The 22,418-nt window shown below is 39.4% G+C and overlaps 46 non-coding genes and 1 pseudogene across 46 annotated transcripts; all 47 read right to left on the minus strand.

The window, feature by feature from the left end:
- Positions 1-263: 263 nt before the first annotated feature.
- LOC146040133 (5S ribosomal RNA) lies at positions 264-382 on the minus strand. The gene has a single exon (XR_014463296.1). It is a non-coding gene; the product is annotated as a 5S ribosomal RNA (ribosomal RNA).
- Positions 383-727: 345 nt separating this feature from the next.
- LOC146040134 (5S ribosomal RNA) lies at positions 728-846 on the minus strand. The gene has a single exon (XR_014463297.1). It is a non-coding gene; the product is annotated as a 5S ribosomal RNA (ribosomal RNA).
- Positions 847-1,191: 345 nt separating this feature from the next.
- Positions 1,192-1,310, minus strand: LOC146038560 (5S ribosomal RNA). Its single transcript, XR_014462142.1, has one exon. It is a non-coding gene; the product is annotated as a 5S ribosomal RNA (ribosomal RNA).
- Positions 1,311-1,654: 344 nt separating this feature from the next.
- Positions 1,655-1,773, minus strand: LOC146037754 (5S ribosomal RNA). The gene has a single exon (XR_014461403.1). It is a non-coding gene; the product is annotated as a 5S ribosomal RNA (ribosomal RNA).
- A 345-nt stretch (positions 1,774-2,118) lies between these two features.
- LOC146039240 (5S ribosomal RNA) lies at positions 2,119-2,237 on the minus strand. The gene has a single exon (XR_014462763.1). It is a non-coding gene; the product is annotated as a 5S ribosomal RNA (ribosomal RNA).
- A 345-nt stretch (positions 2,238-2,582) lies between these two features.
- Positions 2,583-2,701, minus strand: LOC146038149 (5S ribosomal RNA). The gene has a single exon (XR_014461764.1). It is a non-coding gene; the product is annotated as a 5S ribosomal RNA (ribosomal RNA).
- Positions 2,702-3,046: 345 nt separating this feature from the next.
- LOC146037618 (5S ribosomal RNA) lies at positions 3,047-3,165 on the minus strand. The gene has a single exon (XR_014461279.1). It is a non-coding gene; the product is annotated as a 5S ribosomal RNA (ribosomal RNA).
- A 345-nt stretch (positions 3,166-3,510) lies between these two features.
- LOC146037712 (5S ribosomal RNA) lies at positions 3,511-3,629 on the minus strand. Its single transcript, XR_014461365.1, has one exon. It is a non-coding gene; the product is annotated as a 5S ribosomal RNA (ribosomal RNA).
- Positions 3,630-3,974: 345 nt separating this feature from the next.
- LOC146039205 (5S ribosomal RNA) lies at positions 3,975-4,093 on the minus strand. The gene has a single exon (XR_014462731.1). It is a non-coding gene; the product is annotated as a 5S ribosomal RNA (ribosomal RNA).
- A 344-nt stretch (positions 4,094-4,437) lies between these two features.
- On the minus strand, positions 4,438-4,556 carry LOC146038831 (5S ribosomal RNA). The gene has a single exon (XR_014462389.1). It is a non-coding gene; the product is annotated as a 5S ribosomal RNA (ribosomal RNA).
- Positions 4,557-4,901: 345 nt separating this feature from the next.
- On the minus strand, positions 4,902-5,020 carry LOC146037619 (5S ribosomal RNA). The gene has a single exon (XR_014461280.1). It is a non-coding gene; the product is annotated as a 5S ribosomal RNA (ribosomal RNA).
- Positions 5,021-5,365: 345 nt separating this feature from the next.
- Positions 5,366-5,484, minus strand: LOC146038150 (5S ribosomal RNA). The gene has a single exon (XR_014461765.1). It is a non-coding gene; the product is annotated as a 5S ribosomal RNA (ribosomal RNA).
- A 345-nt stretch (positions 5,485-5,829) lies between these two features.
- LOC146037620 (5S ribosomal RNA) lies at positions 5,830-5,948 on the minus strand. Its single transcript, XR_014461281.1, has one exon. It is a non-coding gene; the product is annotated as a 5S ribosomal RNA (ribosomal RNA).
- A 345-nt stretch (positions 5,949-6,293) lies between these two features.
- Positions 6,294-6,412, minus strand: LOC146040135 (5S ribosomal RNA). The gene has a single exon (XR_014463298.1). It is a non-coding gene; the product is annotated as a 5S ribosomal RNA (ribosomal RNA).
- Positions 6,413-6,757: 345 nt separating this feature from the next.
- On the minus strand, positions 6,758-6,876 carry LOC146038866 (5S ribosomal RNA). The gene has a single exon (XR_014462421.1). It is a non-coding gene; the product is annotated as a 5S ribosomal RNA (ribosomal RNA).
- A 345-nt stretch (positions 6,877-7,221) lies between these two features.
- LOC146040136 (5S ribosomal RNA) lies at positions 7,222-7,340 on the minus strand. The gene has a single exon (XR_014463299.1). It is a non-coding gene; the product is annotated as a 5S ribosomal RNA (ribosomal RNA).
- A 345-nt stretch (positions 7,341-7,685) lies between these two features.
- Positions 7,686-7,804, minus strand: LOC146040137 (5S ribosomal RNA). The gene has a single exon (XR_014463300.1). It is a non-coding gene; the product is annotated as a 5S ribosomal RNA (ribosomal RNA).
- A 345-nt stretch (positions 7,805-8,149) lies between these two features.
- LOC146039206 (5S ribosomal RNA) lies at positions 8,150-8,268 on the minus strand. Its single transcript, XR_014462732.1, has one exon. It is a non-coding gene; the product is annotated as a 5S ribosomal RNA (ribosomal RNA).
- Positions 8,269-8,612: 344 nt separating this feature from the next.
- On the minus strand, positions 8,613-8,731 carry LOC146038832 (5S ribosomal RNA). Its single transcript, XR_014462390.1, has one exon. It is a non-coding gene; the product is annotated as a 5S ribosomal RNA (ribosomal RNA).
- A 345-nt stretch (positions 8,732-9,076) lies between these two features.
- LOC146037621 (5S ribosomal RNA) lies at positions 9,077-9,195 on the minus strand. The gene has a single exon (XR_014461282.1). It is a non-coding gene; the product is annotated as a 5S ribosomal RNA (ribosomal RNA).
- A 345-nt stretch (positions 9,196-9,540) lies between these two features.
- LOC146038151 (5S ribosomal RNA) lies at positions 9,541-9,659 on the minus strand. The gene has a single exon (XR_014461766.1). It is a non-coding gene; the product is annotated as a 5S ribosomal RNA (ribosomal RNA).
- A 345-nt stretch (positions 9,660-10,004) lies between these two features.
- On the minus strand, positions 10,005-10,123 carry LOC146037622 (5S ribosomal RNA). The gene has a single exon (XR_014461283.1). It is a non-coding gene; the product is annotated as a 5S ribosomal RNA (ribosomal RNA).
- Positions 10,124-10,468: 345 nt separating this feature from the next.
- Positions 10,469-10,587, minus strand: LOC146040138 (5S ribosomal RNA). The gene has a single exon (XR_014463301.1). It is a non-coding gene; the product is annotated as a 5S ribosomal RNA (ribosomal RNA).
- A 345-nt stretch (positions 10,588-10,932) lies between these two features.
- LOC146038867 (5S ribosomal RNA) lies at positions 10,933-11,051 on the minus strand. Its single transcript, XR_014462422.1, has one exon. It is a non-coding gene; the product is annotated as a 5S ribosomal RNA (ribosomal RNA).
- A 345-nt stretch (positions 11,052-11,396) lies between these two features.
- Positions 11,397-11,515, minus strand: LOC146040140 (5S ribosomal RNA). Its single transcript, XR_014463303.1, has one exon. It is a non-coding gene; the product is annotated as a 5S ribosomal RNA (ribosomal RNA).
- Positions 11,516-11,860: 345 nt separating this feature from the next.
- LOC146040142 (5S ribosomal RNA) lies at positions 11,861-11,979 on the minus strand. The gene has a single exon (XR_014463304.1). It is a non-coding gene; the product is annotated as a 5S ribosomal RNA (ribosomal RNA).
- A 345-nt stretch (positions 11,980-12,324) lies between these two features.
- On the minus strand, positions 12,325-12,443 carry LOC146039644 (5S ribosomal RNA; annotated as a pseudogene).
- Positions 12,444-12,788: 345 nt separating this feature from the next.
- LOC146038152 (5S ribosomal RNA) lies at positions 12,789-12,907 on the minus strand. Its single transcript, XR_014461767.1, has one exon. It is a non-coding gene; the product is annotated as a 5S ribosomal RNA (ribosomal RNA).
- Positions 12,908-13,252: 345 nt separating this feature from the next.
- LOC146037623 (5S ribosomal RNA) lies at positions 13,253-13,371 on the minus strand. The gene has a single exon (XR_014461284.1). It is a non-coding gene; the product is annotated as a 5S ribosomal RNA (ribosomal RNA).
- A 345-nt stretch (positions 13,372-13,716) lies between these two features.
- On the minus strand, positions 13,717-13,835 carry LOC146038154 (5S ribosomal RNA). The gene has a single exon (XR_014461769.1). It is a non-coding gene; the product is annotated as a 5S ribosomal RNA (ribosomal RNA).
- Positions 13,836-14,180: 345 nt separating this feature from the next.
- On the minus strand, positions 14,181-14,299 carry LOC146038070 (5S ribosomal RNA). The gene has a single exon (XR_014461691.1). It is a non-coding gene; the product is annotated as a 5S ribosomal RNA (ribosomal RNA).
- A 345-nt stretch (positions 14,300-14,644) lies between these two features.
- On the minus strand, positions 14,645-14,763 carry LOC146040143 (5S ribosomal RNA). The gene has a single exon (XR_014463305.1). It is a non-coding gene; the product is annotated as a 5S ribosomal RNA (ribosomal RNA).
- A 345-nt stretch (positions 14,764-15,108) lies between these two features.
- LOC146039208 (5S ribosomal RNA) lies at positions 15,109-15,227 on the minus strand. The gene has a single exon (XR_014462734.1). It is a non-coding gene; the product is annotated as a 5S ribosomal RNA (ribosomal RNA).
- Positions 15,228-15,572: 345 nt separating this feature from the next.
- LOC146038833 (5S ribosomal RNA) lies at positions 15,573-15,691 on the minus strand. Its single transcript, XR_014462391.1, has one exon. It is a non-coding gene; the product is annotated as a 5S ribosomal RNA (ribosomal RNA).
- Positions 15,692-16,036: 345 nt separating this feature from the next.
- LOC146037624 (5S ribosomal RNA) lies at positions 16,037-16,155 on the minus strand. Its single transcript, XR_014461285.1, has one exon. It is a non-coding gene; the product is annotated as a 5S ribosomal RNA (ribosomal RNA).
- Positions 16,156-16,499: 344 nt separating this feature from the next.
- Positions 16,500-16,618, minus strand: LOC146040144 (5S ribosomal RNA). Its single transcript, XR_014463306.1, has one exon. It is a non-coding gene; the product is annotated as a 5S ribosomal RNA (ribosomal RNA).
- Positions 16,619-17,411: 793 nt separating this feature from the next.
- LOC146040145 (5S ribosomal RNA) lies at positions 17,412-17,530 on the minus strand. Its single transcript, XR_014463307.1, has one exon. It is a non-coding gene; the product is annotated as a 5S ribosomal RNA (ribosomal RNA).
- Positions 17,531-17,875: 345 nt separating this feature from the next.
- On the minus strand, positions 17,876-17,994 carry LOC146038211 (5S ribosomal RNA). The gene has a single exon (XR_014461821.1). It is a non-coding gene; the product is annotated as a 5S ribosomal RNA (ribosomal RNA).
- A 345-nt stretch (positions 17,995-18,339) lies between these two features.
- LOC146037766 (5S ribosomal RNA) lies at positions 18,340-18,458 on the minus strand. The gene has a single exon (XR_014461414.1). It is a non-coding gene; the product is annotated as a 5S ribosomal RNA (ribosomal RNA).
- Positions 18,459-18,803: 345 nt separating this feature from the next.
- LOC146039373 (5S ribosomal RNA) lies at positions 18,804-18,922 on the minus strand. Its single transcript, XR_014462883.1, has one exon. It is a non-coding gene; the product is annotated as a 5S ribosomal RNA (ribosomal RNA).
- Positions 18,923-19,267: 345 nt separating this feature from the next.
- LOC146039172 (5S ribosomal RNA) lies at positions 19,268-19,386 on the minus strand. The gene has a single exon (XR_014462700.1). It is a non-coding gene; the product is annotated as a 5S ribosomal RNA (ribosomal RNA).
- Positions 19,387-19,731: 345 nt separating this feature from the next.
- On the minus strand, positions 19,732-19,850 carry LOC146039621 (5S ribosomal RNA). Its single transcript, XR_014463110.1, has one exon. It is a non-coding gene; the product is annotated as a 5S ribosomal RNA (ribosomal RNA).
- A 345-nt stretch (positions 19,851-20,195) lies between these two features.
- LOC146037925 (5S ribosomal RNA) lies at positions 20,196-20,314 on the minus strand. Its single transcript, XR_014461559.1, has one exon. It is a non-coding gene; the product is annotated as a 5S ribosomal RNA (ribosomal RNA).
- Positions 20,315-20,659: 345 nt separating this feature from the next.
- On the minus strand, positions 20,660-20,778 carry LOC146038585 (5S ribosomal RNA). Its single transcript, XR_014462165.1, has one exon. It is a non-coding gene; the product is annotated as a 5S ribosomal RNA (ribosomal RNA).
- Positions 20,779-21,123: 345 nt separating this feature from the next.
- LOC146040146 (5S ribosomal RNA) lies at positions 21,124-21,242 on the minus strand. Its single transcript, XR_014463308.1, has one exon. It is a non-coding gene; the product is annotated as a 5S ribosomal RNA (ribosomal RNA).
- A 345-nt stretch (positions 21,243-21,587) lies between these two features.
- LOC146038293 (5S ribosomal RNA) lies at positions 21,588-21,706 on the minus strand. The gene has a single exon (XR_014461896.1). It is a non-coding gene; the product is annotated as a 5S ribosomal RNA (ribosomal RNA).
- A 345-nt stretch (positions 21,707-22,051) lies between these two features.
- Positions 22,052-22,170, minus strand: LOC146038156 (5S ribosomal RNA). The gene has a single exon (XR_014461770.1). It is a non-coding gene; the product is annotated as a 5S ribosomal RNA (ribosomal RNA).
- Between the last annotated feature and the right edge of the window lie 248 nt (positions 22,171-22,418).

Genomic DNA, 22,418 nt, shown 5'->3' on the forward strand with positions numbered 1-22,418 from the left:
TGAAAAAAATCATGTGTTGGTAATGTAAAAAGACCTACAGGACATGATATTAGCAGGTGGTCTCAAATTAAACTACTAAAGAGGCTCAACACTGTTTAGCTGCCAAAAGCAGTTGGAATTGGGCCTAAACAGTGTGGTAAGTTTTTAGGTGATGGCTATTGTGTCTGTTTGACCTCTTCCAAATGTCTGTACTGTCAATAAAGAGAAAAAAGTTTCCAATTTAAAAAGCTAGAGAATAAAAACAATTTGCCAGTAATGGGAAAAACCTACAGCACCTGGTGTTCCCATGTGGTCTCCCACCCAAGTACTAACCAGGCCCAACACTGCTTAGCTTCCAAGATCAGACGAGATTGGGCGTATCCAATGTGGTATGGCTGTAGGTGAGATACTGGCACTTTTTTGCCCTCTTCTACTTCTATAACCATGTAAGCTAATAAAAAAGTTTCCTAACTGTATTGCCTTACTGAAAAAAATCATGTGTTGGTAATGTAAAAAGACCTACAGGACATGATATTAGCATGTGGTCTCAAATTAAACTACTAAAGAGGCTCAACACTGTTTAGCTGCCAAAAGCAGTTGGAATTGGGCCTAAACAGTGTGGTAAGTTTTTAGGTGATGGCTATTGTGTCTGTTTGACCTGTCCCAAATGTCTGTATTGGCAATAAAAATAAAAAGTTTCCAATTTAAATAACAAGAGAATAAAAACAATTTGCCATTAATGGGAAAAAACCTACAGCACCTGGTGTTCCCATGTGGTCTCCCACCCAAGTACTAACCAGGCCCAACACTGCTTAGCTTCCAAGATCAGACGAGATTGGGCGTATCCAATGTGGTATGGCTGTAGGTGAGATACCGGCACTTTTTTGCCCTCTTCTACTTCTATAACCAGGAAAGCTAATAAAAAAGTTTCCTAACTGTATTGCCTTACTGAAAAAAATCATGCGTTGGTAATGTAAAAAGACCTACAGGACATGATATTAGCAGGTGGTCTCAAATTAAACTACTTAAGAGGCTCAACACTGTTTAGCTGCCAAAAGCAGTTGGAATTGGGCCTAAACAGTGTGGTAAGTTTTTAGGTGATGGCTATTGTGTCTGTTTGACCTCTTCCAAATGTCTGTACTGTCAATAAAGAGAAAAAAGTTTCCAATTTAAAAAGCTAGAGAATAAAAACAATTTGCCACTAATGGGAAAAACCTACAGCACCTGGTGTTCCCATGTGGTCTCCCACCCAAGTACTAACCAGGCCCAACACAGCTTAGCTTCCAAGATCAGACGAGATTGGGCGTATCCAACGTGGTATGGCTGTAGGTGAGATACTGGCACTTTTTTGCCCTCTTCTACTTCTATAACCAGGTAAGCTAATAAAAAAGTTTCCTAACTGTATTGCCTTACTGAAAAAATCATGTGTTGGTAATGTAAAAAGACCTACAGGACATGATATTAGCAGGTGGTCTCAAATTAAACTACTTAAGAGGCTCAACACTGTTTAGCTCCCAAAAGCAGTTGGAATTGGGCCTAAACAGTGTGGTAAGTTTTTAGGTGATGGCTATTGTGTCTGTTTGACCTGTCCCAAATGTCTGTATTGGCAATAAAAATAAAAAGTTTCCAATTTAAATAGCAAGAGAATAAAAACAATTTGCCATTAATGGGAAAAAACCTACAGCACCTGGTGTTCCCATGTGGTCTCCCACCCAAGTACTAACCAGGCCCAACACTGCTTAGCTTCCAAGATCAGACGAGATTGGGCGTATCCAATGTGGTATGGCTGTAGGCGAGATACCGGCACTTTTTTGCCCTCTTCTACTTCTATAACCAGGAAAGCTAATAAAAAAGTTTCCTAACTGTATTGCCTTACTGAAAAAAATCATGTGTTGGTAATGTAAAAAGACCTACAGGACATGATATTAGCAGGTGGTCTCAAATTAAACTACTTAAGAGGCTCAACACTGTTTAGCTGCCAAAAGCAGTTGGAATTGGGCCTAAACAGTGTGGTAAGTTTTTAGGTGATGGCTATTGTGTCTGTTTGACCTCTTCCAAATGTCTGTACTGTCAATAAAGAGAAAAAAGTTTCCAATTTAAAAAGCTGGAGAATAAAAACAATTTGCCAGTAATGGGAAAAACCTACAGCACCTGGTGTTCCCATGTGGTCTCCCACCCAAGTACTAACCAGGCCCAACACTGTTTAGCTTCCAAGATCAGACCAGATTAGGCGTATCCAATGTGGTATGGCTGTAGGTGAGATACAGGCACTTTTTTGCCATCTTCTACTTCTATAACCAGGTAAGCTAATAAAAAAGTTTCCTAACTATATTGGCTTACTGAAAAAAATTATGTGTTGGTAATGTAAAAAGACCTACAGGACATGATATTAGCAGGTGGTCTCAAATTAAACTACTAAAGAGGCTCAACACTGTTTAGCTCCCAAAAGCAGTTGGAATTGGGCCTAAACAGTGTGGTAAGTTTTTAGGTGATGGCTATTGTGTCTGTTTGACCTGTCCCAAATGTCTGTATTGGCAATAAAAATAAAAAGTTTCCAATTTAAATTGCAAGAGAATAAAAACAATTTGCCATTAATGGGAAAAAACCTACAGCACCTGGTGTTCCCATGTGGTCTCCCACCCAAGTACTAACCAGGCCCAACACTGCTTAGCTTCCAAGATCAGACGAGATTGGGCGTATCCAATGTGGTATGGCTGTAGTTGAGATACCGGCACTTTTTTGCCCTCTTCTACTTCTATAACCAGGTAAGCTAATAAAAAAGTTTCCTAACTGTATTGTCTTACTGAAAAAAATCATGTGTTGGTAATGTAAAAAGACCTACAGGACTTGATATTAGCAGGTGGTCTCAAATTAAACTACTAAAGAGGCTCAACACTGTTTAGCTGCCAAAAGCAGTTGGAATTGGGCCTAAACAGTGTGGTAAGTTTTTAGGTGATGGCTATTGTGTCTGTTTGACCTCTTCCAAATATCTGTACTGTCAATAAAGAGAAAAAAGTTTCCAATTTAAAAAGCTAGAGAATAAAAACAATTTGCCAGTAATGGGAAATACCTACAGCACCTGGTGTTCCCATGTGGTCTCCCACCCAAGTACTAACCAGGCCCAACACTGCTTAGCTTCCAAGATCAGACGAGATTGGGCGTATCCAATGTGGTATGGCTGTAGGTGAGATACTGGCACTTTTTTGCCCACTTCTACTTCTATAACCAGGTAAGCTAATAAAAAAGTTTCCTAACTGTATTGCCTTACTGAAAAAAATCATGTGTTGGTAATGTAAAAAGACCTACAGGACATGATATTAGCAGGTGGTCTCAAATTAAACTACTTAAGAGGCTCAACACTGTTTAGCTCCCAAAAGCAGTTGGAATTGGGCCTAAACAGTGTGGTAAGTTTTTAGGTGATGGCTATTGTGTCTGTTTGACCTGTCCCAAATGTCTGTATTGGCAATAAAAATAAAAAGTTTCCAATTTAAATAGCAAGAGAATAAAAACAATTTGCCATTAATGGGAAAAAACCTACAGCACCTGGTGTTCCCATGTGGTCTCCCACCCAAGTACTAACCAGGCCCAACACTGCTTAGCTTCCAAGATCAGACGAGATTGGGCGTATTCAATGTGGTATGGCTGTAGGTGAGATACCGGCACTTTTTTGCCCTCTTCTACTTCTATAACCAGGAAAGCTAATAAAAAAGTTTCCTAACTGTATTGCCTTACTGAAAAAAATCATGTGTTGATAATGTAAAAAGACCTACAGGACATGATATGAGCAGGTGGTCTCAAATTAAACTACTTAAGAGGCTCAACACTGTTTAGCTGCCAAAAGCAGTTGGAATTGGGCCTAAACAGTGTGGTAAGTTTTTAGGTGATGGCTATTGTGTCTGTTTGACCTCTTCCAAATGTCTGTACTGTCAATAAAGAGAAAAAAGTTTCCAATTTAAAAAGCTGGAGAATAAAAACAATTTGCCAGTAATGGGAAAAACCTACAGCACCTGGTGTTCCCATGTGGTCTCCCACCCAAGTACTAACCAGGCCCAACACTTTTTAGCTTCCAAGATCAGACGAGATTAGGCGTATCCAATGTGGTATGGCTGTAGGTGAGATACAGGCACTTTTTTGCCATCTTCTACTTCTATAACCAGGTAAGCTAATAAAAAGTTTCCTAACTATATTGGCTTACTGAAAAAAATTATGTGTTGGTAATGTAAAAAGACCTACAGGACATGATATTAGCAGGTGGTCTCAAATTAAACTACTAAAGAGGCTCAACACTGTTTAGCTCCCAAAAGCAGTTGGAATTGGGCCTAAACAGTGTGGTAAGTTTTTAGGTGATGGCTATTGTGTCTGTTTGACCTGTCCCAAATGTCTGTATTGGCAATAAAAATAAAAAGTTTCCAATTTAAATTGCAAGAGAATAAAAACAATTTGCCATTAATGGGAAAAAACCTACAGCACCTGGTGTTCCCATGTGGTCTCCCACCCAAGTACTAACCAGGCCCAACACTGCTTAGCTTCCAAGATCAGACGAAATTGGGCGTATCCAATGTGGTATGGCTGTAGTTGAGATACCGGCACTTTTTTGCCCTCTTCTACTTCTATAACCAGGTAAGCTAATAAAAAAGTTTCCTAACTGTATTGTCTTACTGAAAAAAATCATGTGTTGGTAATGTAAAAAGACCTACAGGACATGATATTAGCAGGTGGTCTCAAATTAAACTACTAAAGAGGCTCAACACTGTTTAGCTGCCAAAAGCAGTTGGAATTGGGCCTAAACAGTGTGGTAAGTTTTTAGGTGATGGCTATTGTGTCTGTTTGACCTCTTCCAAATATCTGTACTGTCAATAAAGAGAAAAAAGTTTCCAATTTAAAAAGCTAGAGAATAAAAACAATTTGCCAGTAATGGGAAATACCTACAGCACCTGGTGTTCCCATGTGGTCTCCCACCCAAGTACTAACCAGGCCCAACACTGCTTAGCTTCCAAGATCAGACGAGATTGGGCGTATCCAATGTGGTATGGCTGTAGGTGAGATACTGGCACTTTTTTGCCCTCTTCTACTTCTATAACCAGGTAAGCTAATAAAAAAGTTTCCTAACTGTATTGCCTTACTGAAAAAAATCATGTGTTGGTAATGTAAAAAGACCTACAGGACATGATATTAGCAGGTGGTCTCAAATTAAACTACTAAAGAGGCTCAACACTGTTTAGCTGCCAAAAGCAGTTGGAATTGGGCCTAAACAGTGTGGTAAGTTTTTAGGTGATGGCTATTGTGTCTGTTTGACCTGTCCCAAATGTCTGTATTGGCAATAATAATAAAAAGTTTCCAATTTAAATAGCAAGAGAATAAAAACAATTTGCCATTAATGGGAAAAAACCTACAGCACCTGGTGTTCCCATGTGGTCTCCCACCCAAGTACTAACCAGGCCCAACACTGCTTAGCTTCCAAGATCAGACGAGATTGGGCGTATCCAATGTGGTATGGCTGTAGTTGAGATACCGGCACTTTTTTGCCCTCTTCTACTTCTATAACCAGGTAAGCTAATAAAAAAGTTTCCTAACTGTATTGTCTTACTGAAAAAAATCATGTGTTGGTAATGTAAAAAGACCTACAGGACATGATATTAGCAGGTGGTCTCAAATTAAACTACTAAAGAGGATCAACACTGTTTAGCTGCCAAAAGCAGTTGGAATTGGGCCTAAACAGTGTGGTAAGTTTTTAGGTGATGGCTATTGTGTCTGTTTGACCTCTTCCAAATATCTGTACTGTCAATAAAGAGAAAAAAGTTTCCAATTTAAAAAGCTAGAGAATAAAAACAATTTGCCAGTAATGGGAAATACCTACAGCACCTGGTGTTCCCATGTGGTCTCCCACCCAAGTACTAACCAGGCCCAACACTGCTTAGCTTCCAAGATCAGACGAGATTGGGCGTATCCAATGTGGTATGGCTGTAGGTGAGATACTGGCACTTTTTTGCCCTCTTCTACTTCTATAACCAGGTAAGCTAATAAAAAAGTTTCCTAACTGTATTGCCTTACTGAAAAAAATCATGTGTTGGTAAGGTAAAAAGACCTACAGGACATGATATTAGCAGGTGGTCTCAAATTAAACTACTAAAGAGGCTCAACACTGTTTAGCTGCCAAAAGCAGTTGGAATTGGGCCTAAACAGTGTGGTAAGTTTTTAGGTGATGGCTATTGTGTCTGTTTGACCTGTCCCAAATGTCTGTATTGGCAATAATAATAAAAAGTTTCCAATTTAAATAGCAAGAGAATAAAAACAATTTGCCATTAATGGGAAAAAACCTACAGCACCTGGTGTTCCCATGTGGTCTCCCACCCAAGTACTAACCAGGCCCAACACTGCTTAGCTTCCAAGATCAGACGAGATTGGGCGTATCCAATGTGGTATGGCTGTAGGTGAGATACCGGCACTTTTTTGCCCTCTTCTACTTCTATAACCAGGAAAGCTAATAAAAAAGTTTCCTAACTGTATTGCCTTACTGAAAAAAATCATGCGTTGGTAATGTAAAAAGACCTACAGGACATGATATTAGCAGGTGGTCTCAAATTAAACTACTTAAGAGGCTCAACACTGTTTAGCTGCCAAAAGCAGTTGGAATTGGGCCTAAACAGTGTGGTAAGTTTTTAGGTGATGGCTATTGTGTCTGTTTGACCTCTTCCAAATGTCTGTACTGTCAATAAAGAGAAAAAAGTTTCCAATTTAAAAAGCTAGAGAATAAAAACAATTTGCCACTAATGGGAAAAACCTACAGCACCTGGTGTTCCCATGTGGTCTCCCACCCAAGTACTAACCAGGCCCAACACAGCTTAGCTTCCAAGATCAGACGAGATTGGGCGTATCCAATGTGGTATGGCTGTAGTTGAGATACTGGCACTTTTTTGCCCTCTTCTACTTCTATAACCAGGTAAGCTAATAAAAAAGTTTCCTAACTGTATTGCCTTACTGAAAAAAATCATGTGTTGGTAATGTAAAAAGACCTACAGGACATGATATTAGCAGGTGGTCTCAAATTAAACTACTTAAGAGGCTCAACACTGTTTAGCTCCCAAAAGCAGTTGGAATTGGGCCTAAACAGTGTGGTAAGTTTTTAGGTGATGGCTATTGTGTCTGTTTGACCTGTCCCAAATGTCTGTATTGGCAATAAAAATAAAAAGTTTCCAATTTAAATAGCAAGAGAATAAAAACAATTTGCCATTAATGGGAAAAAACCTACAGCACCTGGTGTTCCCATGTGGTCTCCCACCCAAGTACTAACCAGGCCCAACACTGCTTAGCTTCCAAGATCAGACGAGATTGGGCGTATCCAATGTGGTATGGCTGTAGGTGAGATACTGGCACTTTTTTGCCCACTTCTACTTCTATAACCAGGTAAGCTAATAAAAAAGTTTCCTAACTGTATTGCCTTACTGAAAAAAATCATGTGTTGGTAATGTAAAAAGACCTACAGGACATGATATTAGCAGGTGGTCTCAAATTAAACTACTTAAGAGGCTCAACACTGTTTAGCTCCCAAAAGCAGTTGGAATTGGGCCTAAACAGTGTGGTAAGTTTTTAGGTGATGGCTATTGTGTCTGTTTGACCTGTCCCAAATGTCTGTATTGGCAATAAAAATAAAAAGTTTCCAATTTAAATAGCAAGAGAATAAAAACAATTTGCCATTAATGGGAAAAAACCTACAGCACCTGGTGTTCCCATGTGGTCTCCCACCCAAGTACTAACCAGGCCCAACACTGCTTAGCTTCCAAGATCAGACGAGATTGGGCGTATCCAATGTGGTATGGCTGTAGGTGAGATACCGGCACTTTTTTGCCCTCTTCTACTTCTATAACCAGGAAAGCTAATAAAAAAGTTTCCTAACTGTATTGCCTTACTGAAAAAAATCATGTGTTGATAATGTAAAAAGACCTACAGGACATGATATGAGCAGGTGGTCTCAAATTAAACTACTTAAGAGGCTCAACACTGTTTAGCTGCCAAAAGCAGTTGGAATTGGGCCTAAACAGTGTGGTAAGTTTTTAGGTGATGGCTATTGTGTCTGTTTGACCTCTTCCAAATGTCTGTACTGTCAATAAAGAGAAAAAAGTTTCCAATTTAAAAAGCTGGAGAATAAAAACAATTTGCCAGTAATGGGAAAAACCTACAGCACCTGGTGTTCCCATGTGGTCTCCCACCCAAGTACTAACCAGGCCCAACACTTTTTAGCTTCCAAGATCAGACGAGATTAGGCGTATCCAATGTGGTATGGCTGTAGGTGAGATACAGGCACTTTTTTGCCATCTTCTACTTCTATAACCAGGTAAGCTAATAAAAAGTTTCCTAACTATATTGGCTTACTGAAAAAAATTATGTGTTGGTAATGTAAAAAGACCTACAGGACATGATATTAGCAGGTGGTCTCAAATTAAACTACTAAAGAGGCTCAACACTGTTTAGCTCCCAAAAGCAGTTGGAATTGGGCCTAAACAGTGTGGTAAGTTTTTAGGTGATGGCTATTGTGTCTGTTTGACCTGTCCCAAATGTCTGTATTGGCAATAAAAATAAAAAGTTTCCAATTTAAATTGCAAGAGAATAAAAACAATTTGCCATTAATGGGAAAAAACCTACAGCACCTGGTGTTCCCATGTGGTCTCCCACCCAAGTACTAACCAGGCCCAACACTGCTTAGCTTCCAAGATCAGACGAAATTGGGCGTATCCAATGTGGTATGGCTGTAGTTGAGATACCGGCACTTTTTTGCCCTCTTCTACTTCTATAACCAGGTAAGCTAATAAAAAAGTTTCCTAACTGTATTGTCTTACTGAAAAAAATCATGTGTTGGTAATGTAAAAAGACCTACAGGACATGATATTAGCAGGTGGTCTCAAATTAAACTACTAAAGAGGCTCAACACTGTTTAGCTGCCAAAAGCAGTTGGAATTGGGCCTAAACAGTGTGGTAAGTTTTTAGGTGATGGCTATTGTGTCTGTTTGACCTCTTCCAAATATCTGTACTGTCAATAAAGAGAAAAAAGTTTCCAATTTAAAAAGCTAGAGAATAAAAACAATTTGCCAGTAATGGGAAATACCTACAGCACCTGGTGTTCCCATGTGGTCTCCCACCCAAGTACTAACCAGGCCCAACACTGCTTAGCTTCCAAGATCAGACGAGATTGGGCGTATCCAATGTGGTATGGCTGTAGGTGAGATACTGGCACTTTTTTGCCCTCTTCTACTTCTATAACCAGGTAAGCTAATAAAAAAGTTTCCTAACTGTATTGCCTTACTGAAAAAAATCATGTGTTGGTAATGTAAAAAGACCTACAGGACATGATATTAGCAGGTGGTCTCAAATTAAACTACTAAAGAGGCTCAACACTGTTTAGCTGCCAAAAGCAGTTGGAATTGGGCCTAAACAGTGTGGTAAGTTTTTAGGTGATGGCTATTGTGTCTGTTTGACCTGTCCCAAATGTCTGTATTGGCAATAATAATAAAAAGTTTCCAATTTAAATAGCAAGAGAATAAAAACAATTTGCCATTAATGGGAAAAAACCTACAGCACCTGGTGTTCCCATGTGGTCTCCCACCCAAGTACTAACCAGGCCCAACACTGCTTAGCTTCCAAGATCAGACGAGATTGGGCGTATCCAATGTGGTATGGCTGTAGTTGAGATACCGGCACTTTTTTGCCCTCTTCTACTTCTATAACCAGGTAAGCTAATAAAAAAGTTTCCTAACTGTATTGTCTTACTGAAAAAAATCATGTGTTGGTAATGTAAAAAGACCTACAGGACATGATATTAGCAGGTGGTCTCAAATTAAACTACTAAAGAGGATCAACACTGTTTAGCTGCCAAAAGCAGTTGGAATTGGGCCTAAACAGTGTGGTAAGTTTTTAGGTGATGGCTATTGTGTCTGTTTGACCTCTTCCAAATATCTGTACTGTCAATAAAGAGAAAAAAGTTTCCAATTTAAAAAGCTAGAGAATAAAAACAATTTGCCAGTAATGGGAAATACCTACAGCACCTGGTGTTCCCATGTGGTCTCCCACCCAAGTACTAACCAGGCCCAACACTGCTTAGCTTCCAAGATCAGACGAGATTGGGCGTATCCAATGTGGTATGGCTGTAGGTGAGATACTGGCACTTTTTTGCCCTCTTCTACTTCTATAACCAGGTAAGCTAATAAAAAAGTTTCCTAACTGTATTGCCTTACTGAAAAAAATCATGTGTTGGTAAGGTAAAAAGACCTACAGGACATGATATTAGCAGGTGGTCTCAAATTAAACTACTAAAGAGGCTCAACACTGTTTAGCTGCCAAAAGCAGTTGGAATTGGGCCTAAACAGTGTGGTAAGTTTTTAGGTGATGGCTATTGTGTCTGTTTGACCTGTCCCAAATGTCTGTATTGGCAATAATAATAAAAAGTTTCCAATTTAAATAGCAAGAGAATAAAAACAATTTGCCATTAATGGGAAAAAACCTACAGCACCTGGTGTTCCCATGTGGTCTCCCACCCAAGTACTAACCAGGCCCAACACTGCTTAGCTTCCAAGATCAGACGAGATTGGGCGTATCCAATGTGGTATGGCTGTAGGTGAGATACCGGCACTTTTTTGCCCTCTTCTACTTCTATAACCATGAAAGCTAATAAAAAAGTTTCCTAACTGTATTGCCTTACTGAAAAAAATCATGCGTTGGTAATGTAAAAAGACCTACAGGACATGATATTAGCAGGTGGTCTCAAATTAAACTACTTAAGAGGCTCAACACTGTTTAGCTGCCAAAAGCAGTTGGAATTGGGCCTAAACAGTGTGGTAAGTTTTTAGGTGATGGCTATTGTGTCTGTTTGACCTCTTCCAAATGTCTGTACTGTCAATAAAGAGAAAAAAGTTTCCAATTTAAAAAGCTAGAGAATAAAAACAATTTGCCACTAATGGGAAAAACCTACAGCACCTGGTGTTCCCATGTGGTCTCCCACCCAAGTACTAACCAGGCCCAACACAGCTTAGCTTCCAAGATCAGACGAGATTGGGCGTATCCAATGTGGTATGGCTGTAGTTGAGATACTGGCACTTTTTTGCCCTCTTCTACTTCTATAACCAGGTAAGCTAATAAAAAAGTTTCCTAACTGTATTGCCTTACTGAAAAAAATCATGTGTTGGTAATGTAAAAAGACCTACAGGACATGATATTAGCAGGTGGTCTCAAATTAAACTACTTAAGAGGCTCAACACTGTTTAGCTCCCAAAAGCAGTTGGAATTGGGCCTAAACAGTGTGGTAAGTTTTTAGGTGATGGCTATTGTGTCTGTTTGACCTGTCCCAAATGTCTGTATTGGCAATAAAAATAAAAAGTTTCCAATTTAAATAGCAAGAGAATAAAAACAATTTGCCATTAATGGGAAAAAACCTACAGCACCTGGTGTTCCCATGTGGTCTCCCACCCAAGTACTAACCAGGCCCAACACTGCTTAGCTTCCAAGATCAGACGAGATTGGGCGTATCCAATGTGGTATGGCTGTAGGTGAGATACTGGCACTTTTTTGCCCTCTTCTACTTCTATAACCAGGTAAGCTAATAAAAAAGTTTCCTAACTGTATTGCCTTACTGAAAAAAATCATGTGTTGGTAATGTAAAAAGACCTACAGGACATGATATTAGCAGGTGGTCTCAAATTAAACTACTAAAGAGGCTCAACACTGTTTAGCTGCCAAAAGCAGTTGGAATTGGGCCTAAACAGTGTGGTAAGTTTTTAGGTGATGGCTATTGTGTCTGTTTGACCTGTCCCAAATGTCTGTATTGGCAATAAAAATAAAAAGTTTCCAATTTAAATAGCAAGAGAATAAAAACAATTTGCCATTAATGGGAAAAAACCTACAGCACCTGGTGTTCCCATGTGGTCTCCCACCCAAGTACTAACCAGGCCCAACACTGCTTAGCTTCCAAGATCAGACGAGATTGGGCGTATCCAATGTGGTATGGCTGTAGGTGAGATACCGGCACTTTTTTGACCTCTTCTACTTCTATAACCAGGAAAGCTAATAAAAAAGTTTCCTAACTGTATTGCCTTACTGAAAAAAATCATGTGTTGGTAATGTAAAAAGACCTACAGGACATGATATTAGCAGGTGGTCTCAAATTAAACTACTTAAGAGGCTCAACACTGTTTAGCTGCCAAAAGCAGTTGGAATTGGGCCTAAACAGTGTGGTAAGTTTTTAGGTGATGGCTATTGTGTCTGTTTGACCTCTTCCAAATGTCTGTACTGTCAATAAAGAGAAAAAAGTTTCCAATTTAAAAAGCTGGAGAATAAAAACAATTTGCCAGTAATGGGAAAAACCTACAGCACCTGGTGTTCCCATGTGGTCTCCCACCCAAGTACTAACCAGGCCCAACACTGTTAAGCTTCCAAGATCAGACCAGATTAGGCGTATCCAATGTGGTATGGCTGTAGGTGAGATACAGGCACTTTTTTGCCATCTTCTACTTCTATAACCAGGTAAGCTAATAAAAAAGTTTCCTAACTATATTGGCTTACTGAAAAAAATTATGTGTTGGTAATGTAAAAAGACCTACAGGACATGATATTAGCAGGTGGTCTCAAATTAAACTACTAAAGAGGCTCAACACTGTTTAGCTCCCAAAAGCAGTTGGAATTGGGCCTAAACAGTGTGGTAAGTTTTTAGGTGATGGCTATTGTGTCTGTTTGACCTGTCCCAAATGTCTGTATTGGCAATAAAAATAAAAAGTTTCCAATTTAAATTGCAAGAGAATAAAAACAATTTGCCATTAATGGGAAAAAACCTACAGCACCTGGTGTTCCCATGTGGTCTCCCACCCAAGTACTAACCAGGCCCAACACTGCTTAGCTTCCAAGATCAGACGAGATTGGGCGTATCCAATGTGGTATGGCTGTAGTTGAGATACCGGCACTTTTTTGCCCTCTTCTACTTCTATAACCAGGTAAGCTAATAAAAAAGTTTCCTAACTGTATTGTCTTACTGAAAAAAATCATGTGTTGGTAATGTAAAAAGACCTACAGGACATGATATTAGCAGGTGGTCTCAAATTAAACTACTAAAGAGGCTCAACACTGTTTAGCTGCCAAAAGCAGTTGGAATTGGGCCTAAACAGTGTGGTACGTTTTTAGGTGATGGCTATTGTGTCTGTTTGACCTCTTCCAAATATCTGTACTGTCAATAAAGAGAAAAAAGTTTCCAATTTAAAAAGCTAGAGAATAAAAACAATTTGCCAGTAATGGGAAATACCTACAGCACCTGGTGTTCCCATGTGGTCTCCCACCCAAGTACTAACCAGGCCCAACACTGCTTAGCTTCCAAGATCAGACGAGATTGGGCGTATCCAATGTGGTATGGCTGTAGGTGAGACACTGGCACTTTTTTGCCCACTTCTACTTCTATAACCAGGTAAGCTAATAAAAAAGTTTCCTAACTGTATTGCCTTACTGAAAAAAATCATGTGTTGGTAATGTAAAAAGACCTACAGGACATGATATTAGCAGGTGGTCTCAAATTAAACTACTTAAGAGGCTCAACACTGTTTAGCTCCCAAAAGCAGTTGGAATTGGGCCTAAACAGTGTGGTAAGTTTTTAGGTGATGGCTATTGTGTCTGTTTGACCTGTCCCAAATGTCTGTATTGGCAATAAAAATAAAAAGTTTCCAATTTAAATAGCAAGAGAATAAAAACAATTTGCCATTAATGGGAAAAAACCTACAGCACCTGGTGTTCCCATGTGGTCTCCCACCCAAGTACTAACCAGGCCCAACACTGCTTAGCTTCCAAGATCAGACGAGATTGGGCGTATCCAATGTGGTATGGCTGTAGTTGAGATTCCTGCACTTTTTAGCCCTCTTCTACTTCTATAACCAGGTAAGCTAATAAAAAAGTTTCCTAACTGTATTGTCTTACTGAAAAAAATCATGTGTTGGTAATGTAAAAAGACCTACAGGACATGATATTAGCAGGTGGTCTCAAATTAAACTACTAAAGAGGCTCAACACTGTTTAGCTGCCAAAAGCAGTTGGAATCGGGCCTAAACAGTGTGGTAAGTTTTTAGGTGATGGCTATTGTGTCTGTTTGACCTCTTCCAAATATTTGTACTGTCAATAAAGAGAAAAAAGTTTCCAATTTAAAAAGCTAGAGAATAAAAACAACTTGCCAGTAATGGGAAATACCTACAGCACCTGGTGTTCCCATGTGGTCTCCCACCCAAGTACTAACCAGGCCCAACACTGCTTAGCTTCCAAGATCAGACGAGATTGAGCGTATCCAATGTGGTATGGCTGTAGGTGAGATACTGGCACTTTTTTGCCCTCTTCTACTTCTATAACCAGGTAAGCTAATAAAAAAGTTTCCTAACTGTATTGCCTTACTGAAAAAAATCATGTGTTGGTAATGTAAAAAGACCTACAGGACATGATATTAGCAGGTGGTCTCAAATTAAACTACTAAAGAGGCTCAACACTGTTTAGCTGCCAAAAGCAGTTGGAATTGGGCCTAAACAGTGTGGTAAGTTTTTAGGTGATGGCTATTGTGTCTGTTTGACCTGTCCCAAATGTCTGTATTGGCAATAAAAATAAAAAGTTTCCAATTTAAATAGCAAGAGAATAAAAACAATTTGCCATTAATGGGAAAAAACCTACAGCACCTGGTGTTCCCATGTGGTCTCCCACCCAAGTACTAACCAGGCCCAACACTGCTTAGCTTCCAAGATCAGACGAGATTGGGCGTATCCAATGTGGTATGGCTGTAGGTGAGATACCGGCACTTTTTTGCCCTCTTCTACTTCTATAACCAGGAAAGCTAATAAAAAAGTTTCCTAACTGTATTGCCTTACTGAAAAAAATCATGTGTTGATAATGTAAAAAGACCTACAGGACATGATATTAGCAGGTGGTCTCAAATTAAACTACTTAAGAGGCTCAACACTGTTTAGCTGCCAAAAGCAGTTGGAATTGGGCCTAAACAGTGTGGTAAGTTTTTAGGTGATGGCTATTGTGTCTGTTTGACCTCTTCCAAATGTCTGTACTGTCAATAAAGAGAAAAAAGTTTCCAATTTAAAAAGCTGGAGAATAAAAACAATTTGCCAGTAATGGGAAAAACCTACAGCACCTGGTGTTCCCATGTGGTCTCCCACCCAAGTACTAACCAGGCCCAACACTTTTTAGCTTCCAAGATCAGACGAGATTAGGCGTATCCAATGTGGTATGGCTGTAGGTGAGATACAGGCACTTTTTTGCCATCTTCTACTTCTATAACCAGGTAAGCTAATAAAAAAGTTTCCTAACTATATTGGCTTACTGAAAAAAATTATGTGTTGGTAATGTAAAAAGACCTACAGGACATGATATTAGCAGGTGGTGTCAAATTAAACTACTAAAGAGGCTCAACACTGTTTAGCTCCCAAAAGCAGTTGGAATTGGGCCTAAACAGTGTGGTAAGTTTTTAGGTGATGGCTATTGTGTCTGTTTGACCTGTCCCAAATGTCTGTATTGGCAATAAAAATAAAAAGTTTCCAATTTAAATTGCAAGAGAATAAAAACAATTTGCCATTAATGGGAAAAAACCTACAGCACCTGGTGTTCCCATGTGGTCTCCCACCCAAGTACTAACCAGGCCCAACACTGCTTAGCTTCCAAGATCAGACGAAATTGGGCGTATCCAATGTGGTATGGCTGTAGTTTAGATACCGGCACTTTTTTGCCCTCTTCTACTTCTATAACCAGGTAAGCTAATAAAAAAGTTTCCTAACTGTATTGTCTTACTGAAAAAAATCATGTGTTGGTAATGTAAAAAGACCTACAGGACATGATATTAGCAGGTGGTCTCAAATTAAACTACTAAAGAGGCTCAACACTGTTTAGCTGCCAAAAGCAGTTGGAATTGGGCCTAAACAGTGTGGTAAGTTTTTAGGTGATGGCTATTGTGTCTGTTTGACCTCTTCCAAATATCTGTACTGTCAATAAAGAGAAAAAAGTTTCCAATTTAAAAAGCTAGAGAATAAAAACAATTTGCCAGTAATGGGAAATACCTACAGCACCTGGTGTTCCCATGTGGTCTCCCACCCAAGTACTAACCAGGCCCAACACTGCTTAGCTTCCAAGATCAGACGAGATTGGGCGTATCCAATGTGGTATGGCTGTAGGTGAGATACTGGCACTTTTTTGCCCTCTTCTACTTCTATAACCAGGTAAGCTAATAAAAAGTTTCCTAACTGTATTGCCTTACTGAAAAAAATCATGTGTTGGTAATGTAAAAAGACCTACAGGACATGATATTAGCAGGTGGTCTCAAATTAAACTACTAAAGAGGCTCAACACTGTTTAGCTGCCAAAAGCAGTTGGAATTGGGCCTAAACAGTGTGGTAAGTTTTTAGGTGATGGCTATTGTGTCTGTTTGACCTGTCCCAAATGTCTGTATTGGCAATAATAATAAAAAGTTTCCAATTTAAATAGCAAGAGAATAAAAACAATTTGCCATTAATGGGAAAAAACCTACAGCACCTGGTGTTCCCATGTGGTCTCCCACCCAAGTACTAACCAGGCCCAACACTGCTTAGCTTCCAAGATCAGACGAGATTGGGCGTATCCAATGTGGTATGGCTGTAGGTGAGATACCGGCACTTTTTTGCCATCTTCTACTTCTATAACCAGGTAAGCTAATAAAAAAGTTTCCTAACTATATTGGCTTACTGAAAAAAATTATGTGTTGGTAATGTAAAAAGACCTACAGGACATGATATTAGCAGGTGGTCTCAAATTAAACTACTAAAGAGGCTCAACACTGTTTAGCTCCCAAAAGCAGTTGGAATTGGGCCTAAACAGTGTGGTAAGTTTTTAGGTGATGGCTATTGTGTCTGTTTGACCTGTCCCAAATGTCTGTATTGGCAATAAAAATAAAAAGTTTCCAATTTAAATTGCAAGAGAATAAAAACAATTTGCCATTAATGGGAAAAAACCTACAGCACCTGGTGTTCCCATGTGGTCTCCCACCCAAGTACTAACCAGCTTCCAAGATCAGACGAGATTGGGCGTATCCAATGTGGTATGGCTGTAGTTGAGATACAGGCACTTTTTTGCCCTCTTCTACTTCTATAACCAGGTAAGCTAATAAAAAAGTTTCCTAACTGTATTGTCTTACTGAAAAAAATCATGTGTTGGTAATGTAAAAAGACCTACAGGACATGATATTAGCAGGTGGTCTCAAATTAAACTACTAAAGAGGCTCAACACTGTTTAGCTGCCAAAAGCAGTTGGAATTGGGCCTAAACAGTGTGGTAAGTTTTTAGGTGATGGCTATTGTGTCTGTTTGACCTCTTCCAAATGTCTGTACTGTCAATAAAGAGAAAAAAGTTTCCAATTTAAAAAGCTGGAGAATAAAAACAATTTGCCAGTAATGGGAAAAACCTACAGCACCTGGTGTTCCCATGTGGTCTCCCACCCAAGTACTAACCAGGCCCAACACTGCTTAGCTTCCAAGATCAGACGAGATTGGGCGTATCCAATGTGGTATGGCTGTAGGTGAGATACTGGCACTTTTTTGCCCTCTTCTACTTCTATAACCAGGAAAGCTAATAAAAAAGTTTCCTAACTGTATTGACTTACTGAAAAAAATCATGCGTTGGTAATGTAAAAAGACCTACAGGACATGATATTAGCAGGTGGTCTCAAATTAAACTACTTAAGAGGCTCAACACTGTTTAGCTGCCAAAAGCAGTTGGAATTGGGCCTAAACAGTGTGGTAAGTTTTTAGGTGATGGCTATTGTGTCTGTTTGACCTCTTCCAAATGTCTGTACTGTCAATAAAGAGAAAAAAGTTTCCAATTTAAAAAGCTAGAGAATAAAAACAATTTGCCACTAATGGGAAAAACCTACAGCACCTGGTGTTCCCATGTGGTCTCCCACCCAAGTACTAACCAGGCCCAACACAGCTTAGCTTCCAAGATCAGACGAGATTGGGCGTATCCAATGTGGTATGGCTGTAGGTGAGATACTGGCACTTTTTTGCCCTCTTCTACTTCTATAACCAGGTAAGCTAATAAAAAAGTTTCCTAACTGTATTGCCTTACAGAAAAAAATCATGTGTTGGTAATGTAAAATGACCTACAGGACATGATATTAGCATGTGGTCTCAAATTAAACTACTAAAGAGGCTCAACACTGTTTAGCTGCCAAAAGCAGTTGGAATTGGGCCTAAACAGTGTGGTACGTTTTTAGGTGATGGCTATTGTGTCTGTTTGACCTGTCCCAAATGTCTGTATTGGCAATAAAAATAAAAAGTTTCTAATTTAAATAGCAAGAGAATAAAAACAATTTGCCATTAATGGGAAAAAACCTACAGCACCTGGTGTTCCCATGTGGTCTCCCACCCAAGTACTAACCAGGCCCAACACTGCTTAGCTTCCAAGATCAGACGAGATTGGGCGTATCCAACGTGGTATGGCTGTAGGTGAGATACCGGCACTTTTTTGCCCTCTTCTACTTCTATAACCAGGTAAGCTAATAAAAAAGTTTCCTAACTGTATTGCCTTACTGAAAAAAATCATGTGTTGGTAATGTAAAAAGACCTACAGGACATGATATTAGCAGGTGGTCTCAAATTAAAGTACTAAAGAGGCTCAACACTGTTTAGCTGCCAAAAGCAGTTGGAATTGGGCCTAAACAGTGTGGTCAGTTTTTAGGTGATGGCTATTGTGTCTGTTTGACCTCTTCCAAATGTCTGTACTGTCAATAAAGAGAAAAAAGTTTCCAATTTAAAAAGCTAGAGAATAAAAACAATTTGCCATTAATGGGAAAAACCTACAGCACCTGGTGTTCCCATGTGGTCTCCCACCCAAGTACTAACCAGGCCCAACACAGCTTAGCTTCCAAGATCAGACGATATTGGGCGTATCCAATGTGGTATGGCTGTAGGTGAGATACTGGCACTTTTTTGCCCTCTTCTACTTCTATAACCAGGTAAGCTAATAAAAAAGTTTCCTAACTGTATTGCCTTACAGAAAAAAATCATGTGTTGGTAATGTAAAATGACCTACAGGACATGATATTAGCATGTGGTCTCAAATTAAACTACTAAAGAGGCTCAACACTGTTTAGCTGCCAAAAGCAGTTGGAATTGGGCCTAAACAGTGTGGTACGTTTTTAGGTGATGGCTATTGTGTCTGTTTGACCTGTCCCAAATGTCTGTATTGGCAATAAAAATAAAAAGTTTCCAATTTAAATAGCAAGAGAATAAAAACAATTTGCCATTAATGGGAAAAAACCTACAGCACCTGGTGTTCCCATGTGGTCTCCCACCCAAGTACTAACCAGGCTCAACACTGCTTAGCTTCCAAGATCAGACGAGATTGGGCGTATCCAATGCGGTATGGCTGTAGTTGAGATACTGGCACTTTTTTGCCCTCTTCTACTTCTATAACCAGGTAAGCTAATAAAAAAGTTTCCTAACTGTATTGTCTTACTGAAAAAAATCATGTGTTGGTAATGTAAAAAGACCTACAGGACATGATATTAGCAGGTGGTCTCAAATTAAACTACTAAAGAGGCTCAACACTGTTTAGCTGCCAAAAGCAGTTGGAATTGGGCCTAAACAGTGTGGTAAGTTTTTAGGTGATGGCTATTGTGTCTGTTTGACCTCTTCCAAATGTCTGTACTGTCAATAAAGAGAAAAAAGTTTCCAATTTAAAAAGCTAGAGAATAAAAACAATTTGCCAGTAATGGGAAAAACCTACAGCACCTGGTGTTCCCATGTGGTCTCCCACCCAAGTTATAACCAGGCCCAACACTGCTTAGCTTCCAAGATCAGACGAGATTGGGAGTATCCAATGTGGTATGGCTGTAAGTGAGATACAGGCACTTTTTTGCCCTCTTCTACTTCTATAACCAGGTAAGCTAATAAAAAAGTTTCCTAACTATATTGGCTTACTGAAAAAAATCATGTGTTGGTAATGTAAAAAGACCTACAGGACATGATATTAGCAGGTGGTCTCAAATTAAACTACTAAAGAGGCTCAACACTGTTTAGCTCCGAAAAGCAGTTGGAATTGGGCCTAAACAGTGTGGTAAGTTTTTAGGTGATGGCTATTGTGTCTGTTTGACCTGTCCCAAATGTCTGTATTGGCAATAAAAATAAAATGTTTCCAATTTAAATAGCAAGAGAATAAAAACAATTTGCCATTAATGGGAAAAAACCTACAGCACCTGGTGTTCGCATGTGGTCTCCCACCCAAGTACTAACCAGGCCCAACACTGCTTAGCTTCCAAGATCAGACGAGATTGGGCGTATCCAATGTGGTATGGCTGTAGGTGAGATACCGGCACTTTTTTGCCCTCTTCTACTTCTATAACCAGGAAAGCTAATAAAAAAGTTTCCTAACTGTATTGCCTAACTGAAAAAAAGCATGCATTGGTAATGTAAAAAAACCTACAGGACATGATATTAGCAGGTGGTCTCAAATTAAACTACTTAAGAGGCTCAACACTGTTAAGCTGCCAAAAGCAGTTGGAATTGGGCCTAAACAGTGTGGTAAGTTTTTAGGTGATGGCTATTGTGTCTGTTTGACCTCTTCCAAATGTCTGTATTGGCAATAAAAATAAAAAGTTTCCAATTTAAATAGCAAGAGAATAAAAACAATTTGCCATTAATGGGAAAAAACCTACAGCACCTGGTGTTCCCATGTGGTCTCCCACCCAAGTACTAACCAGGCCCAACACTGCTTAGCTTACAAGATCAGACGAGATTGGGCGTATCCAATGTGGTATGGCTGTAGGTGAGATACTGGCACTTTTTTGCCCTCTTCTACTTCTATAACCAGGTAAGCTAATAAAAAAGTTTCCTAACTGTATTGCCTTACTGAAAAAAATCATGTGTTGGTAATGTAAAAAGACCTACAGGACATGATATTAGCAGGTGGTCTCAAATTAAACTACTAAAGAGGCTCAACACTGTTTAGCTGCCAAAAGCAGTTGGAATTGGGCCTAAACAGTGTGGTAAGTTTTTAGGTGCTGGCTATTGTGTCTGTTTGACCTGTCCAAAATGTCTGTATTGGCAATAAAAATAAAAAGTTTCCAATTTAAATAGCAAGAGAATAAAACCAATTTGCCATTAATGGGAAAAAACCTACAGCACCTGGTGTTCCCATGTGGTCTCCCACCCAAGTACTAACCAGGCCCAACACTGCTTAGCTTCCAAGATCAGACGAGATTGGGCGTATCCAATGTGGTATGGCTGTAGGTGACATACCGGCACTTTTTTGCCCTCTTCTACTTCTATAACCAGGAAAGCTAATAAAAAAGTTTCCTAACTGTATTGCCTTACTGAAAAAAATCATGTGTTGGTAATGTAAAAAGACCTACAGGACATGATATTAGCAGGTGGTCTCAAATTAAACTACTTAAGAGGCTCAACACTGTTTAGCTGCCAAAAGCAATTGGAATTGGGCCTAAACAGTGTGGTAAGTTTTTAGGTGATGGCTATTGTGTCTGTTTGACCTCTTCCAAATGTCTGTACTGTCAATAAAGAGAAAAAAGTTTCCAATTTAAAAAGCTAGAGAATAAAAACAATTTGCCAGTAATGGGAAAAACCTACAGCACCTGGTGTTCCCATGTGGTCTCCCACCCAAGTACTAACCAGGCCCAACACTGCTTAGCTTCCAAGATCAGACGAGATTGGGCGCATCCAATGTGATATGGCTGTAGGCGAGATACAGGCACTTTTTTGCCATCTTCTACTTCTATAACCAGGTAAGCTAATAAAAAAGTTTCCTAACTATATTGGCTTACTGAAAAAAATTATGTGTTGGTAATGTAAAAAGACCTACAGGACATGATATTAGCAGGTGGTCTCAAATTAAACTACTAAAGAGGCTCAACACTGTTTAGCTCCCAAAAGCAGTTGGAATTGGGCCTAAACAGTGTGGTAAGTTTTTAGGTGATGGCTATTGTGTCTGTTTGACCTGTCCCAAATGTCTGTATTGGCAATAAAAATAAAAAGTTTCCAATTTAAATAGCAAGAGAATAAAAACAATTTGCCATTAATGGGAAAAAACCTACAGCACCTGGTGTTCCCATGTGGTCTCCCACCCAAGTACTAACCAGGCCCAACACTGCTTAGCTTCCAAGATCAGACGAGATTGGGCGTATCCAATGTGGTATGGCTGTAGTTGAGATACCGGCACTTTTTTGCCCTCTTCTACTTCTATAACCAGGTAAGCTAATAAAAAAATTTCCTAACTGTATTGTCTTACTGAAAAAAATCATGTGTTGGTAATGTAAAAAGACCTACAGGACATGATATTAGCAGGTGGTCTCAAATTAAACTACTAAAGAGGCTCAACACTGTTTAGCTGCCAAAAGCAGTTGGAATTGGGCCTAAACAGTGTGGTAAGTTTTTAGGTGATGGCTATTGTGTCT

This window comes from Crinia signifera, chromosome 9 (genome assembly GCF_055691185.1).
Source record: "Crinia signifera chromosome 9, ASM5569118v1, whole genome shotgun sequence".
In the NCBI taxonomy this organism is placed as follows: Eukaryota; Metazoa; Chordata; class Amphibia; order Anura; family Myobatrachidae; genus Crinia; species Crinia signifera.